At 42.3% G+C, this 15,988-nt stretch overlaps 1 pseudogene; it reads left to right on the top strand.

Annotated features, from left to right (window-relative positions):
- Positions 1 to 5,948: 5,948 nt before the first annotated feature.
- LOC117723232 (SUMO-conjugating enzyme UBC9 pseudogene) lies at positions 5,949 to 6,967 on the top strand (annotated as a pseudogene).
- Positions 6,968 to 15,988: the final 9,021 nt, after the last annotated feature.

The following is a 15,988-nucleotide window of genomic DNA, read 5'->3' as shown; positions in this document are numbered from 1 at the left end:
GAGATGGCCCCTCAGTTGAGAGTACGTGCTGCTCTTTCAGAAGACTGAGTTTGTTTCCCAGCACCTGTGTTGGGGACTCACAACTACTACCTGTAACTCCAGCTGCTTGAGATCTGGCACTATCTTCCAGTCTCCAAAGGTACTTACACTCACATGTGTATATACCCCGACATAGATACACACATATACAACTAAATAAAATCTTAAAACAACAACAATAACGAAAATGTCTGTGTGGTCTACCACTGAGTTCTTTCTTTGGTAGAAGATGGGGAAATTCCCTCTCTGGTTCTAAAATTTTCAGATGCAGAATATAAATCCTTCTAAGCCAATGCTCAGGGGAGGACCTTCCTTCTGGATTTACCCCTGCTATCTAATGTCTCTGCTTCTACTGAAGCATGTCTTGAAAGAAGTCTGTATGCATCCTAGAATCTACTATGTAAGAGGGCACTGGCCCGACAGCACAGGCTGTCTGAGGTATGAGTTGTGCTTTTCCACAGGACCTATGGTGATATCTCTGTTCTCTCTGGTTTTAGAAAGAGGGGAAGACTATGGTGTTACTGATGGGTTTGCAGGTCTCATTTGGCGCTTAACAGAATCCTCTCAAAATTTTCTACGTCCCTCACTTTATCTCATAATATCCTTACCAGCCAACAAAATCCAAGCTCTCTTCAGTTTCTTAACCATTCCTTGTTAAAAAAAAAAAAAAAAAAAAAAAAAAAAAAAAAAAAAAAAAAAAAGATAAAGCTCCCAAATTCCTCTTTAGAGTGAAATGTTTTGTCTCTCTCTCTCTCTCTCTCTCTCTCTCTCTCTCTCTCTCTCTCTCTCTCTCTCCTCTCTCTCTTCCATGTCTCAATTTCATTCCAGTGCTTTGTCTTTATTAATCAACACCACCAGGTGCTGGAACTCAGAAGTATGTTCCACCCTGCCAAGAATTTTTTAAAATGTGGGATTTGGAGACCTAACCTTGAGCTTACAGGGCCCACATTTGGTGGGGCCAGAAAGCTACGTTCTTGACTTGAACTATCTACATCAGCTCTTCCTGATGCCCTCACTTTAGAGAGCACAGACACTCATTTTTATCATGTAAAATCCACACAACCCACAACCACAGCATAGCTCAGTGGTAGTTACGTAAGCATCTTCAGAGGTCACTCTGCACAAGGTACCTTATCTCTTTCATTTCTCAAACGAGAAGTCTCTTCCTACAGTTTTTCCACTCTGAAGTCACAGATAATTGCTGCTAAGATCTGTATTCTTAAAATCCAATGTCTTATCACACACACACATACACACACACACACACACAGAGAGAGAGAGAGAGAGAGAGAACGCCAGGGAAATTCCCAGTCTATAAAGTGCTTTCCACACAAGCTCAAGAATCATGTCTTAATTTGGGTTTCTATTGCTGTAGTGAAACACTATAACCAAAGCAACTTGTGGAGGAAAGGCTTTATTTGGCTTGTTCTTCCAAATCACTGTTCACCATCAGAAGTCAGGACAAGAACTCAAACAGGGCAGCAACCTGAAGGCAGAAGCTGATGCAGAGAGCTATGGGGAAGCTCTGCTTACTGGCTTGCTTATCATGACTTGCTCTGCTTTCTTATAAAATTCGGATCCACCAGTCCAGGGGTGGTACTACCCACAATAGAGTGCCCCCCCCCCATCAATTACCAGTAAGAAAGTGTCCCAGAGGCATGCATACAGACTGATATTATGGAGGCAATTTCTCAGTTGAGGTTCCTTCCTTTCCAGTGACTCTAGCTTTTGTCAAATTGACATAAAATTACCCAACACACTCCCCTAAACCCATGTAAAATTGTCAGTAATTGTGAGGTGCTCACATAATCTCAGCATGGGAAATGTGGAGACAGGTGGATTCCTGGACTTTGCTGGCCAGGCAGTCTAGACTAATCAGCAAACTTCAAGTCAATAAGACACTCTTTCTGACAGGATATAGAAGTATACCCTTGGTACACAGACATATATGAACATGCATTTTTTTTAAAAAGACAGGTAAAGTACAGTGTGATATCTTATCCTCATCACTCCACCCTTCTGCTGTAAACAAAGGATTCTTTGGTTTTCATGAAAATTGCATTAAGTGTCCTATGTGAAGAGACAGTGTTACAGATCCTGGAGGAAAAGACAGTGCAAGTCTAGTTTCAGATTGCAAGATGAGAAAGACCTGCAGGAAGCGCAGGGCAACATTGGACATTGGTATCACAGACAAAAGAATGTTCTCCAACATGTGATTCCTCAATCCCCTTTGGGGCTGAAGTCTGCAAAAATGGTGTTGACCTTTTACAAATTGTATTAATTATATTCATAATGCCCACACAAATTTCACAGGCATTTTTCCCTCCAATTGAGCTAGAGAAGCCAGTTTAACACAGTGCATTGTCTTTTCAGAGAAAATGAGCTCAGCACACTGTCTGTAGATAACAGAAAACCTGCGATGGTTTTCCCAGGTTATGATTGCAATTCATCTTGGGATGCCTATGTGTAATTTGTCTTCTCTGTGAGTGTGATCCATTTCCTTCTCCCTGAGCTGGCCTATGCCAGGGACAGCCACACTTTCCAACGGTGTTTTATCCATCACTGGGGAGCTGCAAATTTGTTCTCGAAGTTTCAATACTGAGAGATGTTATTATCACTTGGAAACTTTCATTGGAAACGAGGCAGTCTTTGAAAGCAGTTGGCTGCTTTCTGGCTGCTCTGACCTTCTGACAGACTGAGCCTACTTTGCTTGGGAACTCCAGGCGGTGGGAAAAAAAGTATCCTCATGTCTGAGATCCCTGTAGATGGACTTTGTGAGAACCAGGTTTCCTCTGTGCCTTTCCTCCTTGTGCACAGAGCAGCTGGCCTAAACTATTCAACAGGGCCTGTGGCAATTTTGCTTCCCTTGTATTTTTGATCACACAAGATGCCTTTATGCAGCTTGGAAGAAACCTGTTTCCTCCATGCAGAGGAACTACAATTAGCTGCCTCTCTGGGAGTCCCTTCTCCCTCTGCACTGGGCCTGGCCCCTTCCTACAAGTCCACTGAAGGCTGTGGTAGTTCATACCCATGCACCTGTTTCTTCCATGGCCTTTTGTACAAGGACAAGTCACAGAATAAGGAGGGGTGAGTGTGTCATCATTAGGTTTTTTTTATTTTATAATTATCATTTTATATACTTCATGTTCTCTGCTGTACATTCTCAGGACTGTGGTGGTCAATGAAGATGGCCCTATGAAGCAACTTTACATGAAAGCAATGATGGTAGTTCCAAGTTCCCATGTGGCCTCCCACACAGAATACCTTGCCCTGGGAATCTCTTTCAAATAGTCCAGTGTTTCTAATGAAAAAAAAAAGGGGGGTTCAGAATGTAATGATTCTCACATAAGGGTCAGCCGGGGAAGTGTGGTGTTTGGGTAGAGGGTCGAGGGCTTCCAGGGAAAGCTTCTCTACCCAGAGAGTCTCAAGCAGTCCTGATGAAGGCAGGATCAAGTCAGCTGCCTCTGGTGCCAGGGAGGCGAAGCTGACTCTGCTGCTGCACAGCCTCAGGATCAGTTCACAGTCAGTTTCTCTTTCTCTCTTGCATACCTGTAGAGTGGTCTTGTCTTCTGTTCCAGGGCCTAGTGTTCTGAGTTCCCATGGGCATCACCTCTGCCTGAATCCTGAGTCACATTCTGTCCCAGAAGGTCAAGGTCCTTAGTTTAGAAGTCCCAAAGCTGACTAGGGTCCTCTGTGAGTCTGTCTTCTCCCTCTTAGGGTTACCTAAGAGCTGACCCATGGATAGGACTTGCTTTAAGATTACTGGTTACTCTTCTAATTGCTGTAAGCATCTATCTGACAAGGGTAAAATCCTGAAGGAGGAAGAGGTAATTTCAACTTTTGGTTCACAGATACAGTCTATCTCAGTATTCCATTCATTCGGAGGCTCCAGTCTATGGGATGGTGCCGTCTACATTCACGCCGAGTATTTCCTCTTCATTTAAACCTCTGAAAACAATTTCACAGACACAAGCAAAGGTAAACTTCCTCAGTGATGGAGATGGCTTGGCTTTTCTTAAAGGGACAGGATGTATCTTGGCCTGCTTCTTTGGCACTGTGTAAGGCATATTTAGGTTTATCCCTCTTCTGCCAAGGTCTCTGGATGTTCCAGCACGTCTGGCCTCTTGAACCTCCCTGATTCCTATCAAACTCTTTTTCAAATCAAATGTGGTTGGTTGGTCCCATTCTAAATACTAGAGTAGTTCCACTCACTGCACTGAGGCAATCCTATTTTCATTCCATTCATGTTCTCGGTGATTTGTATAAGAGAGATAGGATGGGTTTTGCCATTCCAGATGAAAAACAGTAGAAGATAAGCAGAAGTTTAGAAGCCTTCCCAGAACCATGCAGCTCACCAGGGATAGGGTGGGATGAGGCTCTGCTCTCCTGGCTTCTGTCCCAGAGCTCTTATCTCTAGTACTTGTCAGGCTGCCAGGCTTCTCTCATTGCCCATCAAATCCATTTTAATCTCAAGAGATCGTTCCCACAGGAGGACAGAGTGTGGCCCATGGAACTCCTGGCAACATTCTAATTTTGCAGAACAGAACAAGCTCCTTAGGGTATGGAGAAGGCACTAAGTCAAAAGGCAATTTAGATTTTGGACTCTGTGAGATATGCCTTCTAGTCCTATGTCAGATGCTCACAGTTTCTAATGAAATGTCCTTGTGCCTGGGATCCAGGGATTGGGGCAAATATTCCTGAATGTACAGATTTTTCCATAGTATCTAAAATGAAATAAAACTAATAATAATAAATAAGATTGTAAAAAATAATATTTAGGGAAGCACTTCCCTCTCTCTCTCTCTCTCTCTCTCTCTCTCTCTCTCTCTCTCTCTCTCTCTCTCTCTCTCTGTGTGTGTGTGTGTGTTGTATATTTGTGACCCACAGGTCAACCTTAGGGTATTCTTCTGCTGTTATTTATTTATTCACTTTTTCTTTGTTTTGAAAAGTCTCTCAGTGGCCCAAAGCTCCTCAAGCAAGGTAGAGGCTGGCCAGGAAGTCCTAAGGACCTTCTTCTCTCTACCTCTCTAGAGCTGGTGTTACACACTCCCCCACTCACACCTGGCTAGGAAGCACAATCTAAAATCCACAAAGACACATCCTGAGAAGGAAACACTCCTCCAGCAACTGAAAGGTGAAGATTCAAAGGCTATAGATACGGAGGTTTTCTTTTTAACTTTGTTCCCATTCTAAGTCTCAAAATGAATGCAATTTATGTAGTATTGGTTAAATTTAATTTTACTTAATGCAGTTTAGGTCAGTTGCTACAAAAACTTTCTTAGAGCACTAATTGATACATACGTTTAGAAACATTGTGACTATTATGTAAAGGAAGCATGTGACTGTGTTGCAAAAGTAGGGGGCAAACCGGAATTGACAGGAAGATAGTTTCTAGACTGTGCTCTATGTTACTTTGTTCCAGAGCATTCTCCAAGGCTTGCGTCTCCATCTCACACTGTTACTCTATATGAAGGTCTCTACAGAAGGTCCAACACACAACAAGCAAAAGCCACCCAGAATTCAGAAAGAGATGGCATTTCTTAGTCCACTTCCAAAGCCAGTCAATTATGTAAGGAAGAGGGTATGTGATTAAGAAATTAGTATGAATAATTTCTACCCAAGCCTCTTTTGTAGGAGCAGATGTATCAGATGTGTTGCATCTCCAGGTTAAAGTAGCTGTTAAGGTCAGGAGGGTACTCAAGACCCAAGGCAAGTGCACAGTGAGATGTCACACAGAGCCTCACTACTGTGTACAATACACGTTAGTAAAAACAAAGTCATTAATTCAAGAAAGCACATGATTTCTCTAAACAGCTCAAAACAAAGATGGTTTTAAAAAATATGCAAGGGGAAGTCCCGAGACAAAGGAGCACTGCCGCCTCTGCCGCTGCGAGGGTCCAGGTGGTCACCCAGGGACTTTGAATATGTCGGGGATTGCCCTCAGCCGACTTGCGCAGGAAAGGAAAGCTTGGAGGAAGGACCACCCTTTTGGCCTTGTGGTTGTCCCAACAAAGAACCCTGATGAACTGGGAGTGCACAATCCCTGGGAAGAAGGGGACTCCGTGGGAAGGAGGCTTGTTCAAGCTAAGGATGCTTTTCAAAGATGATTATCTGTCCTCACCACCAAAATGTAAATTTGGGCCACTACTGTTTCATCCAAACGTGTATCCTTCTGGCACAGTGTGCCTGTCCATCCTGGAGGAAGACAAGGACTGGAGGCCAGCTATCACAATCAAACAGATCTTATTAGGAATACAAGAACTTCTAAACGAACCAAATACTCAAGACCCAGCTCAAGCATAGGCCTACACAATTTACTGCCAAACCAGAGTGGAATATGATGAAAGGGTTCGAACACAAGCGAAGAAGTTTGCCCCCTCATAAGCAGCGGCCTGGGCTCCATGACGAGGAAGGGATTGGCATGGCAATAACTTGTTTACAGCCTTTTGCAGATCTAAGTCTCTCCGTACAGTTACTAGTCGCCTGGGAGGGTTGAGCGGGCACCATTTTCCATTTCCGCCACTGGCATATACAGTCTCAATTCGCTGAATTGCCCCAGTTTTTCATGCAGGGTCTCTTCCTTCAGTCTTTTGTATTTTTGATTGTTAAGTAAAACTTGCTTTTATTTTAATATTGATGTCAGTATTTCAACTGCTGTAAAATGATAAACTTTTGTACTTGGTAACCCCCTAGGAGTGTCGCACTCAGATGCAGGCATGCTTCCCACTGAGCTCTGGCCTCCAGCTGTCTGTATGACAGAACCACACTGTCCCTCCTTCCCTACCCTCGTCCTTCTCAGAAACCTAGGCGGTTGCTTCTGAGTCTCAGATCCAAAGTTGGCCAGCATCTCCATTCTGCACCACTTCCTTTGTGTTTATATGGCGTTTTGTCTGTGTTGCTGTTTAGAGTAAATAAACTGTTTGTATAAAAAAAATACGCACAACTATCCTTTTCTTGACTATCCTTTTCTTGACTTTCTTTCTTTGTTTTGGAGACAGTCTTGCTATGTAACTCTGGTTGGTCTATAATGTACAGTTTTCCTATCTCCACCTTGAAAATGCCAGACTGGTAGCCTGTCATGTTACAATTAATACATTCTATTGTATTCTATCTAACTTTTCCACAAAGCAATGAAAATTTCGTGGTGCTCTATACATATTAATTTACATAACACTAAAACCCTACCTGTGTTATATAAATGATAAGAGTATAAATGAAATGTGGGGATAATGCTAGCTGTCCTGGAATTATATATATATTACAACATATGTCATATACCAACAGGAGATCAGCTCCTAAGTGGATCTGAGGCCCTGGCCAGTACTCTCTAGTTAGCAGGGCGTGGCCATCTGAAGCTTAAGCTTCACTGTCTTCCAGAAGTGAAAAGTCATCGACATTCTGTGTTAAGAATGAAAATGGTTTCAGAACCTGTGTCCTCACACAGTGGTCCCTGTAAGTCTGTGGTCATGGCAGCAGCCTCAGGGATGGAAACACATCTCCACACTATCACCACAGCAACCAGAGACATTCCCGTTATGTACTAGGGATTTTGACTCAGGTAAAATGGGATCCATAGTGGGGTCTACAGCATCAGAAAAGAATTTCAGTATGAGGCAGTATGAAGCAGAGTCTGAGTTTAACAATGATATTTTAATGTAGACTTTAAGCATCATGGCTCAGGACAAAAACCAGGATTGACTTGAGAACACAGGTGTGGACTTCCCTGAGAGAGAACTTCATTTTCTTGCAATAGTAAATTATTCTACAATAGCAGATCATTTAATACTTTGTTATTTCACAATAGTCATGTATACCATTTTGGAGGGTCCTGAAGCTATTACCTTCACGTCGCTTTGCAACCTAAATGAGATGACAGGGTGGTTGGTGTCTGAGAAGTACTTGACAATTGACAGGGACAGCTAGACAAAAGGGATACAGGAAAGTAGGACACTTTTACTGTATACAAAGTTAAGCTGAGCTTCCCAGAGAAATAGTGCCCTACTCAAGATCATTTACATTAGGCCTTAGCCCTGGGTCAATATTATTTTAGCATGAAATATCTCTCTACAAAAGGCGTATTAACCTGAGGTCAGCAACCTTCTCAGCAAATGTTAATTGTGCAGGAATTCTTGCTTCTGTCTGATGAAAGGGGTCAATTAGACTTCTTTCCTCCCATATGTCCCCACAATTTCCTTGCCTTTCAGTCCCACCTCAATAATGGGTTGACTTCTTTCATGCCTGAGAGTTTAGGAAAGGCCTGGACCTGAAGAGCACATTCACGAACCAGAGTAAGCCGCAGTTCTTCTTTCTGGCCCTTGTGACCTCATCTGCAGGCAGGCTGTGGGAAATTCATATCTTAGACATGCAAACCATCGTGTTCAACTTCAGAATCACTGTCTTTGCTGGAGGGAGACACCAGTATGAAGTGGGTACAGAAAAAAAACTTCACAGGACAGTTTTATTAGACATCCTCAACTGAGCTAATAAACGGAAATACGGGGAAAGAAGGGCATTCCGAAAAGACAGCTTTCATCACATCATGGAGATTCCTTAAGCAGTACTTCAAAGAGAAGTTTGCAGTCCAGACTGCAGTAACAGCGCTTCGCCCCCAGGAAGGTTAGCTGGGAACACGTTCTTACCCGCCACAAAGTGACTAAATCTAAAAACAGGTTCTCCAGAGAAGCTCCTCCCCTGAACAGATTCAACTGAAGCCCCGGTTTTGTGCATTAAATTCGCTGTCTGTAAGAATTTGGAATAGGAAAGTGGATTGCGTAAGCATGGCAGCTTTGGAGGCGTGGACACTGCATACTTGAAGTCCTTCTTTCTGATTTCACCTTAGTAGTAGTTCAGCTTCTTCGCAAAAAAACGCTCGCCCAGCAGCAGGAGGGGAAGGACCAGTCTTCCCAAAACGGTTAAAGGTTTTCAGCAATCTTCATTGAAATAAATGTACTGGAAACCACAGAAGTAGGAACCGGCACAAAGGCGATAATGTTTGCATAAAGAAGCCATTAGGAAGGGACGCCTTGAAACAGTGTGTGATGTAGCATAACAAATGTACCCTTTCCTTTAGTTATTTGTAACATTCCGTTTATCTAGTTTTTTTTTTCTTTCTTTTTTTTTTTTTTTTTTCATTTAAAGAGCACAAAGCTGAATGGGTTCCTATGAGTTCCTGTTTCTGAGATCACAGTTCTAAAAAAAAAAAAAAAAAAAAGCGTTCCTGAGGTGATTAAAAGCAGAATAAAGAGCAAATCCCAGTGTAATATTTATACAGCCAGAATTTCAAGCACGACACAACCAGATTCAGCCCACCTCCCAATCTGTGCAATCAGGGCTTAAGAAAGGACATATTTTAGACTTAGGCAGTTGCAAAACTGTGAGAAAAACCAGAAACAGAACCACATAACTTTCTCAAATGCCTTTGCTGATTACAGAAACTAGACTCAGGGTAGGGATTGCCTGGATCCAGTCCTTCTCAAGGGCAGGGCCTAAAATGGTCATTCGTAAGAACAGTCCTCAGAAAGGCCCAGTTCAGGCTACTGCAGTGGAAATACCCAACAAACATAAGAGGACGCTCATGAATGAACCACCAGAGGGTTAGTGGCGAAGGCTGGATTACTGGGCTGGCTTCTGCTCCTTTCCTGTTGTTGGGATCTTCTTGGGTTCATGTTCCTCTGGAATTAAGGCCCTGAGTTTATTGCCTACCCATCTACTTACTCAAATCACATTACTTTCCAAGCAGGCCTTGATGTTAGGGAGAGTCCCAGCCTTGGGGCCCTTATATCTGCTTTTTCTATGGCCAGAAATATCCTTGCCTTAGATTTAAAGGGTTTCATTCTATTTCACTCTATTCACTGGTGAGTTTGCCTAGCTTCATTTTTTTCCCCTTCTCTTTCCTTTCTTCCTCTCCCACTCACTTTTTCCAGATCTCATGTAGCCCAGGCTAGGCTTAAACTCCCTATGGCCAAAGATGGTTTTGAACTTCTAATCCTCCTGCATCTACTTCCTGAGTGCTGAGATGACAAACACACACCACTGTATCTGTTTTATAGGGTGCTGACGACTAGCCTATGTTTTGTGCATGCTAGGTAAATATTTTATCAACTGAACTATATTTCTAGCCCTCAAAATTCATTTTCTAGCCAAAGTAGATAGATTACATTCTCAGCAAAACAGTATCTCCAGCCCACTTTATTCTAATGTTATCCCTGAATGTCAGGATGTGTATCTGTGTGTCTGTCTTCCCTTAGGCTCTAGGTATCTTGAGAACAGCCAGTCCTTCTTGATGTTGTTTAAGAGCTGATCTCTGGTGCTCAGATACAGAACAGGTGGTAGGACACATAAATGAATGTAGATAATATGATCTAAGGTCAACAGGTTGCTCCAGGAATGATCCCAATGAGGATAGCAGGGAGAAGTACTAATATCATTCTAGAGTTAAGTTGCCAATACTGTCAAACATCTCCAAGGGGTTTGGACTCTTAGACTTCAGCTCACTATGCTTAGGAGTGGAAATAGATGAAAATGTACCTTGGAGGCTTATTCGAGACTGTGGAGAGATTTACATATGAAGATATTTATTGGAGCATTATTTTTTTAACAGTGAGACTGAAGAGTGTTCAGAATAAATAGTGATATACTTGCTTCTTGTGTTTGAGGAAGGAGACCTAGAAACCCTTCAGATCCCAAAATGTTTGTGGTCCCTACCAAAAAGCAAACAAACAACCCCCCCCCCAGAAAACAAACATCAACAACAAAAAACAAAGAAAGCACTGTATGAACTAATTTTTTCCTTGATTTGACATAACTGCCAAAGTCAACTTAAGAAATGTTCTATTTTGTTTCACAGTCTTAAGATACGTGGTGGGCAAAGCATAGCAGCAGGCGTCTCAGGGCAGCTGGTCACATCCACCACTGACAGGAAGCAGCAGTAAAAGCTGACTCTCAGCACTCTTTCTTCTTGTTCAGTCCAGGACCCAAGCCTATGCAAAGCTGCTTCTCACGTTCAGGTTTTTGTGTCTCCTCCTCTGTTAAGCATCAGTGGAAGCACCCTTGCTGACAAACCCAGAGATGTGTTTCCATGGAGATTTTAAAATCTCTACATGGTGACAATAAAAATTAATCATCACAGACATAGTATAATAAACATGAAAAGACATTCAGCTTTAACCAGCCATCGGCAAAATTCAAATTAAGTCTACAATGAGATTACGTTCCACCATAGTTAAAATGGCAACCATTAAGAAAACTGATAATAACAAAGGCTGGTGAGGATACAGAGAAAGGAGAATCCATATACACTTCCGGTAGAAGAGTAAATCAGTCTAGACATTACGGAAGATACTTGAAAAAAATTAAACTAGGTCTACCCTATGACCCAGTGGTCCTACTATGTATTTACCAAAGCCTCGAAGTCAGAATGTCACATAGGTAGTTGCATATCCATGCTACCTCCCGCTGTTCACAACAAGTAGCTTGTGTACTCAACCTATCTATCAATAGAGGGTTGTATAATGAAAACATGGCATATTAATACAATGGTATTTTATTCAGACACCAAGAAGAATGAAATCATGTTGTTATTGCAAGAAGTTGAATGAAACTGGAGATTATCATATCAAATAAATTAGATGCTTAAAGAAATATACTGCAAGTTCTGTGTCTGTAAATTCTAGTTATTATGAACATTCACAAAATCATAGCTACATGTATGACATGAAAGCAGAAGTGAAGTGGTCTGAGAAGGAGACTGAATGGGGAAAGAAAAATAAAAATTTTGCACACATGGGTAATGTGGTCAAAGGAAACTATAAATGTGTGTGAAAGTATCTATGAAATTCAGTACTGTCCACAAATGAATATATACACATATATACATGCACACACAGACACACACACATACACACACATGCACACACATACACACACATGCACATACATAAACACACATGCACACACAGACACACACATGCACACACATGCATGTACATGCACATACATGAACACACATGCACACACAGACACACACATGCATATATACACATGCACACACATACACATACACACATGCACACAAACACACACACACTAGTGATTAAAAAGAGAAATAGGGGGCAGCGAGATGGTTCAGTTGGTAAAAAACATTTTTTGCCAAGCCTAGTGACCTGAGTTTGATTTCTAGGATCTACACAGTGAAAGGAGAGAACTTCAAGTGGTCCTTTGACTGTCATACATGTGCATATTTATACATGCACATGCACATACACTGATTTATTGTAGTAAAATTTTCTTTTACAGGGACATGGTATGAACATATATCCCACTTAGGTTTTATTATTATCTTATACAACCAAGGGTCACTTGGGAAAAGGAAGTCTCAGTTGAGGGGTTGTCTAGATCATATTGGCCTGTGGCCATGTTCGTGGGAGATTGTCTTGATTGTTAATTGATGTGGGAGGGCCCAGTCCACTGTGAGAAGTGCACCCCTGGGAAAGTGGTTCTGGTTATATAAGAAAGTGGGCTGACATAAGCCAGAGGGAGCAAGGCATTAAACAGTGTTCCTCCATGGACTCTTCTAGTTCCTGCTCAAGGTCCTGCCCTGACTTCCCTCAGTGATAGATTGTGACCTGGAAGTGTAAAATTAAAACAAAACAAGAAACAGAAGAAAATGACAAAAACAACTTTTTTTTTTCTGTCCAAGGTGCTTCTGCTCAGTGTGATTTATCCCAGCAGCAGAGAAGCTCACTAAAGCAGCATGTAACCTCTGCACATCTTCTGTGTATTTAAATCTCAAAGTGACTGAGAGCAGCCAATTTAGCATGCATGCCTTGTTTCCATACCGCTGTATTGCTTATGCAATCAGCAAAGGAATATAATTCAGGACAGACACAATTGTTTCTTCAAATATTCCTAGCCTAGTTTGATTGGTTTCACAGAAAGGAACACAAGCCTGTGAAGGGCAGGCTGGACTCAACAGTGATATGGAATATCTGCCATTTATTGAGCAATTATCAGATGTGAGTAAGATGCCAAGTGCTGTGAATATATTTTGAAGTAGATTTTTAAAGTTCAAAATAAGATAAGGTAAACTTGCCCAAAAAATTAATATTCTTCAATCACCCATTCATATATCCATTCATTAATTTATTTAATTCCGTTTTTGAGATAGGCTGTTACTGTGTAGCCCAGGCTAACTTGGAACTTATTTTTGAAAAACCATTTTGTTATGTATGTATATAAGTATGCATGCATGTTTGTGTATGTATGGATGGATGAATAGATGGATGGATGGATGTATATATGTATGTATATGTCTGTGTTTGTGTATACCCAAGTGAATGTATCTGTGTACCTATATGTGCACATATGTAAAGGCCAGAGGTCAACATCAGGCAAAGTTCTTAAGTAATCTTCATTTTATTGTTTAATTTTATCTTATGTATATATGTGTATACATATCTGCAAGTCTGTATGTGAAACACACGATGTGTATAGGTATCCTTAGAGACCAGAATTAGGTATTGGATCCCTTAGAACTGGTGTTACAGGTGGTTGTGAGCCACCCAATGTACATGCTAGTAAGAGCAGGTTCTCTGCAAGAGCAGTAAGCTCTCTTGACAGCCAAGATGTTGCTTCAGCTCTTTTACCTTCTATCTATCTATCTATCTATCTATCTATTTTTGAGATAAAGTCTCTCAATAAACCTAGAGCTTTCCAATTAGCAGCTAGACCAGACATTTTCCCTCCTTAGTGAGACCTCTCTGGAAATATCCTCACAGACAAAGAAGAGCCCCAAGGACCCTTCTGTCCCTGTGCTGGGATTATGATAATGCTGGCCTCTGCCCTTTATCTCCTCCTCCTCCTCCTCCCCCCTCCTCCTCCTCCTCCTCCTCCTCCTCCTCTTCCTTCTCCTCTTCCCCTTCTTCTTCCTCCTCCTCTTTCTTCTCTTCCTATTCCTCTTCTTCCTGCTCCTTTTATTTTTTTATTTAATGTGGATACTAGGTCCTCATGCTTTCATAACAAGCATTTTATCTCCTCAGTTCTGGCCTTAAACCCTTGGTCCTTCTCTGCCTCACTGTGAAAATTGTCCCTAGATCATAATACAATACCAAGGATCTCTTTTTCCTTCTGAGTGTGGAGGGTCATAGGTCCTTCTGTTCAGCAAGGTCACAGTCTTCCAGATCTAAGTCATCTTGGGTCCTTGGGCTGTGCATGAGGCAATTTCTCCCCTCTGTTTCTAAAGGTCTATGTGTGCAGCCCTGCTGGAGAACTTTCGCAAACATTTAACCCTGACCTTTACAGATCCACATTAAACAAACTCTGCTGTGCCCAGCCTTCTTTCTTGCTATTGTTGCCAGAGTCTGAGGTTTCCTCTGGAATCTAATGGAGTCTCACTCATTTCCTGTCCAGGGAACTTTGTCATCCAGGGTGCAGAACCCTGGAGGCTGTAGAAGCTCTCAGCCCAGGGCCTGCTCTTCTTCTGGGTCTTTTACCTTATATCAAGATCTCAGGCCCCTCCTGCCCAGTGACCCCTGTCACAAGAACCAAAGCCTCTGGTAGGTGGCCATCTGGCCCTGCACCAGCCCTAAGGATGGTTTGGCTTCCATTCCTCTCCAGTCCCCACACCCCTCCTTTCTCTGAGGCCCAGGAGGAAACATTTAGCTCCCAGCTGCTTGCAGCCTGGGCTGGCTCTTCCAGTCCTTGCTCTGTGTTCTGGGCTCACTTGGAATGGCTCTGCTTCTCATTCCCAAGCCTTGTCCATGTGCTCTGTTTAAGACGGTGGCCCACTGCCACGTTCTCTTTTGCTACATTTGAAATTATTTTAATTTGAAGTTGATGCAGTGCAGCTAATTCATTTCATTCTGCCAGCCACACAATGTTCTCTCTCTCTCTCTCTCTCTCTCTCTCTCTCTCTCTCTCTCTCTCTCTCTGTATGTGTGTCTGTCTGTCTGTGTATATCTCTGTGTCTCTGTGTCTGTGTGTGTCCATGTCTGTATGTTGAAAGGAAAATTCCTTTCACATGGCCTTTGTCCCCAGAAATCTGAATATCTCTTTGTCTTGGCACTTGTCCCAGTAACACCATTTCATGCCCTTTTCTTTTGGCCTATTCTTAGGATATCAGGGTGGGGGTAGAACAGTCTGGGTCTCTTACAATTCTGTTTCTCACATTGGCTACAAGAAACAGGACCAGCCCTCTTCCCCTAGGGCAGTCCATCCAGTCTTCCCTGGTAAGCACTTAGTGTTCCTCAGGTCTTTCTTCTGTTCCTTTTAGCCACTTTCCCCTGATTGTAGGCAGCTGAGATCCCTGGAGAGCAAGCAGCTCACCTCCAGGGTCAGCTCTTGGCAATGTGAGGTGGGTGAATAGGATTAGTTAACTCAACAAGCATGCTGGTTTACAGATCATGGTCATTCTGGGTTACAATCATCTTAGACATTAACCCTATCATTTTAATGTTTTGTTATAAAACTATGATATTTTAACCCAGGAGAGTTAGTTATATGAGAACTTTAATCCAAGATACTAGGGAAGGGTCAGGGCTACAGTAAAGTGCGTACTCTGCAGACATGAGTTGAGTTCAATCAGTAGCAACCAAGTATGAATAAAAAGCTGGATATGGTAGTGTGTGCTTGTGATCCCAGCACTAGAGAGAGACAAGAAGATCCTTGGCACTCCTAGGCCAGTCAGTCTAGTCTAATTTTCACAAAGACTCTGTCAAAACAAACAACAAAAAACAACAAACAAACAAAAAACCAAGGTGGACAGCACCTGAAGGGTCTTCTGGATCCTCCAAACCTGTCTGCTCACATCCTGCCATGTGCACACACAAACACAAATGCACACAAATACCTCTCTCACGACACCAGACCCAAGCAACAGTTCGTATGAGCTCGCCCCTGACCTTGTCTCCTGGGTAGAACGTATTTTTGTTCTGTTGACCACGGACCCTTTTCT

This window comes from Arvicanthis niloticus, chromosome 18 (assembly GCF_011762505.2).
Source record: "Arvicanthis niloticus isolate mArvNil1 chromosome 18, mArvNil1.pat.X, whole genome shotgun sequence".
NCBI classification, from domain to species: domain Eukaryota; kingdom Metazoa; phylum Chordata; class Mammalia; order Rodentia; family Muridae; genus Arvicanthis; species Arvicanthis niloticus.
Note: the sequence above shows the minus strand (reverse complement) of the source record. Positions and strands in the feature narration are given on the sequence as shown.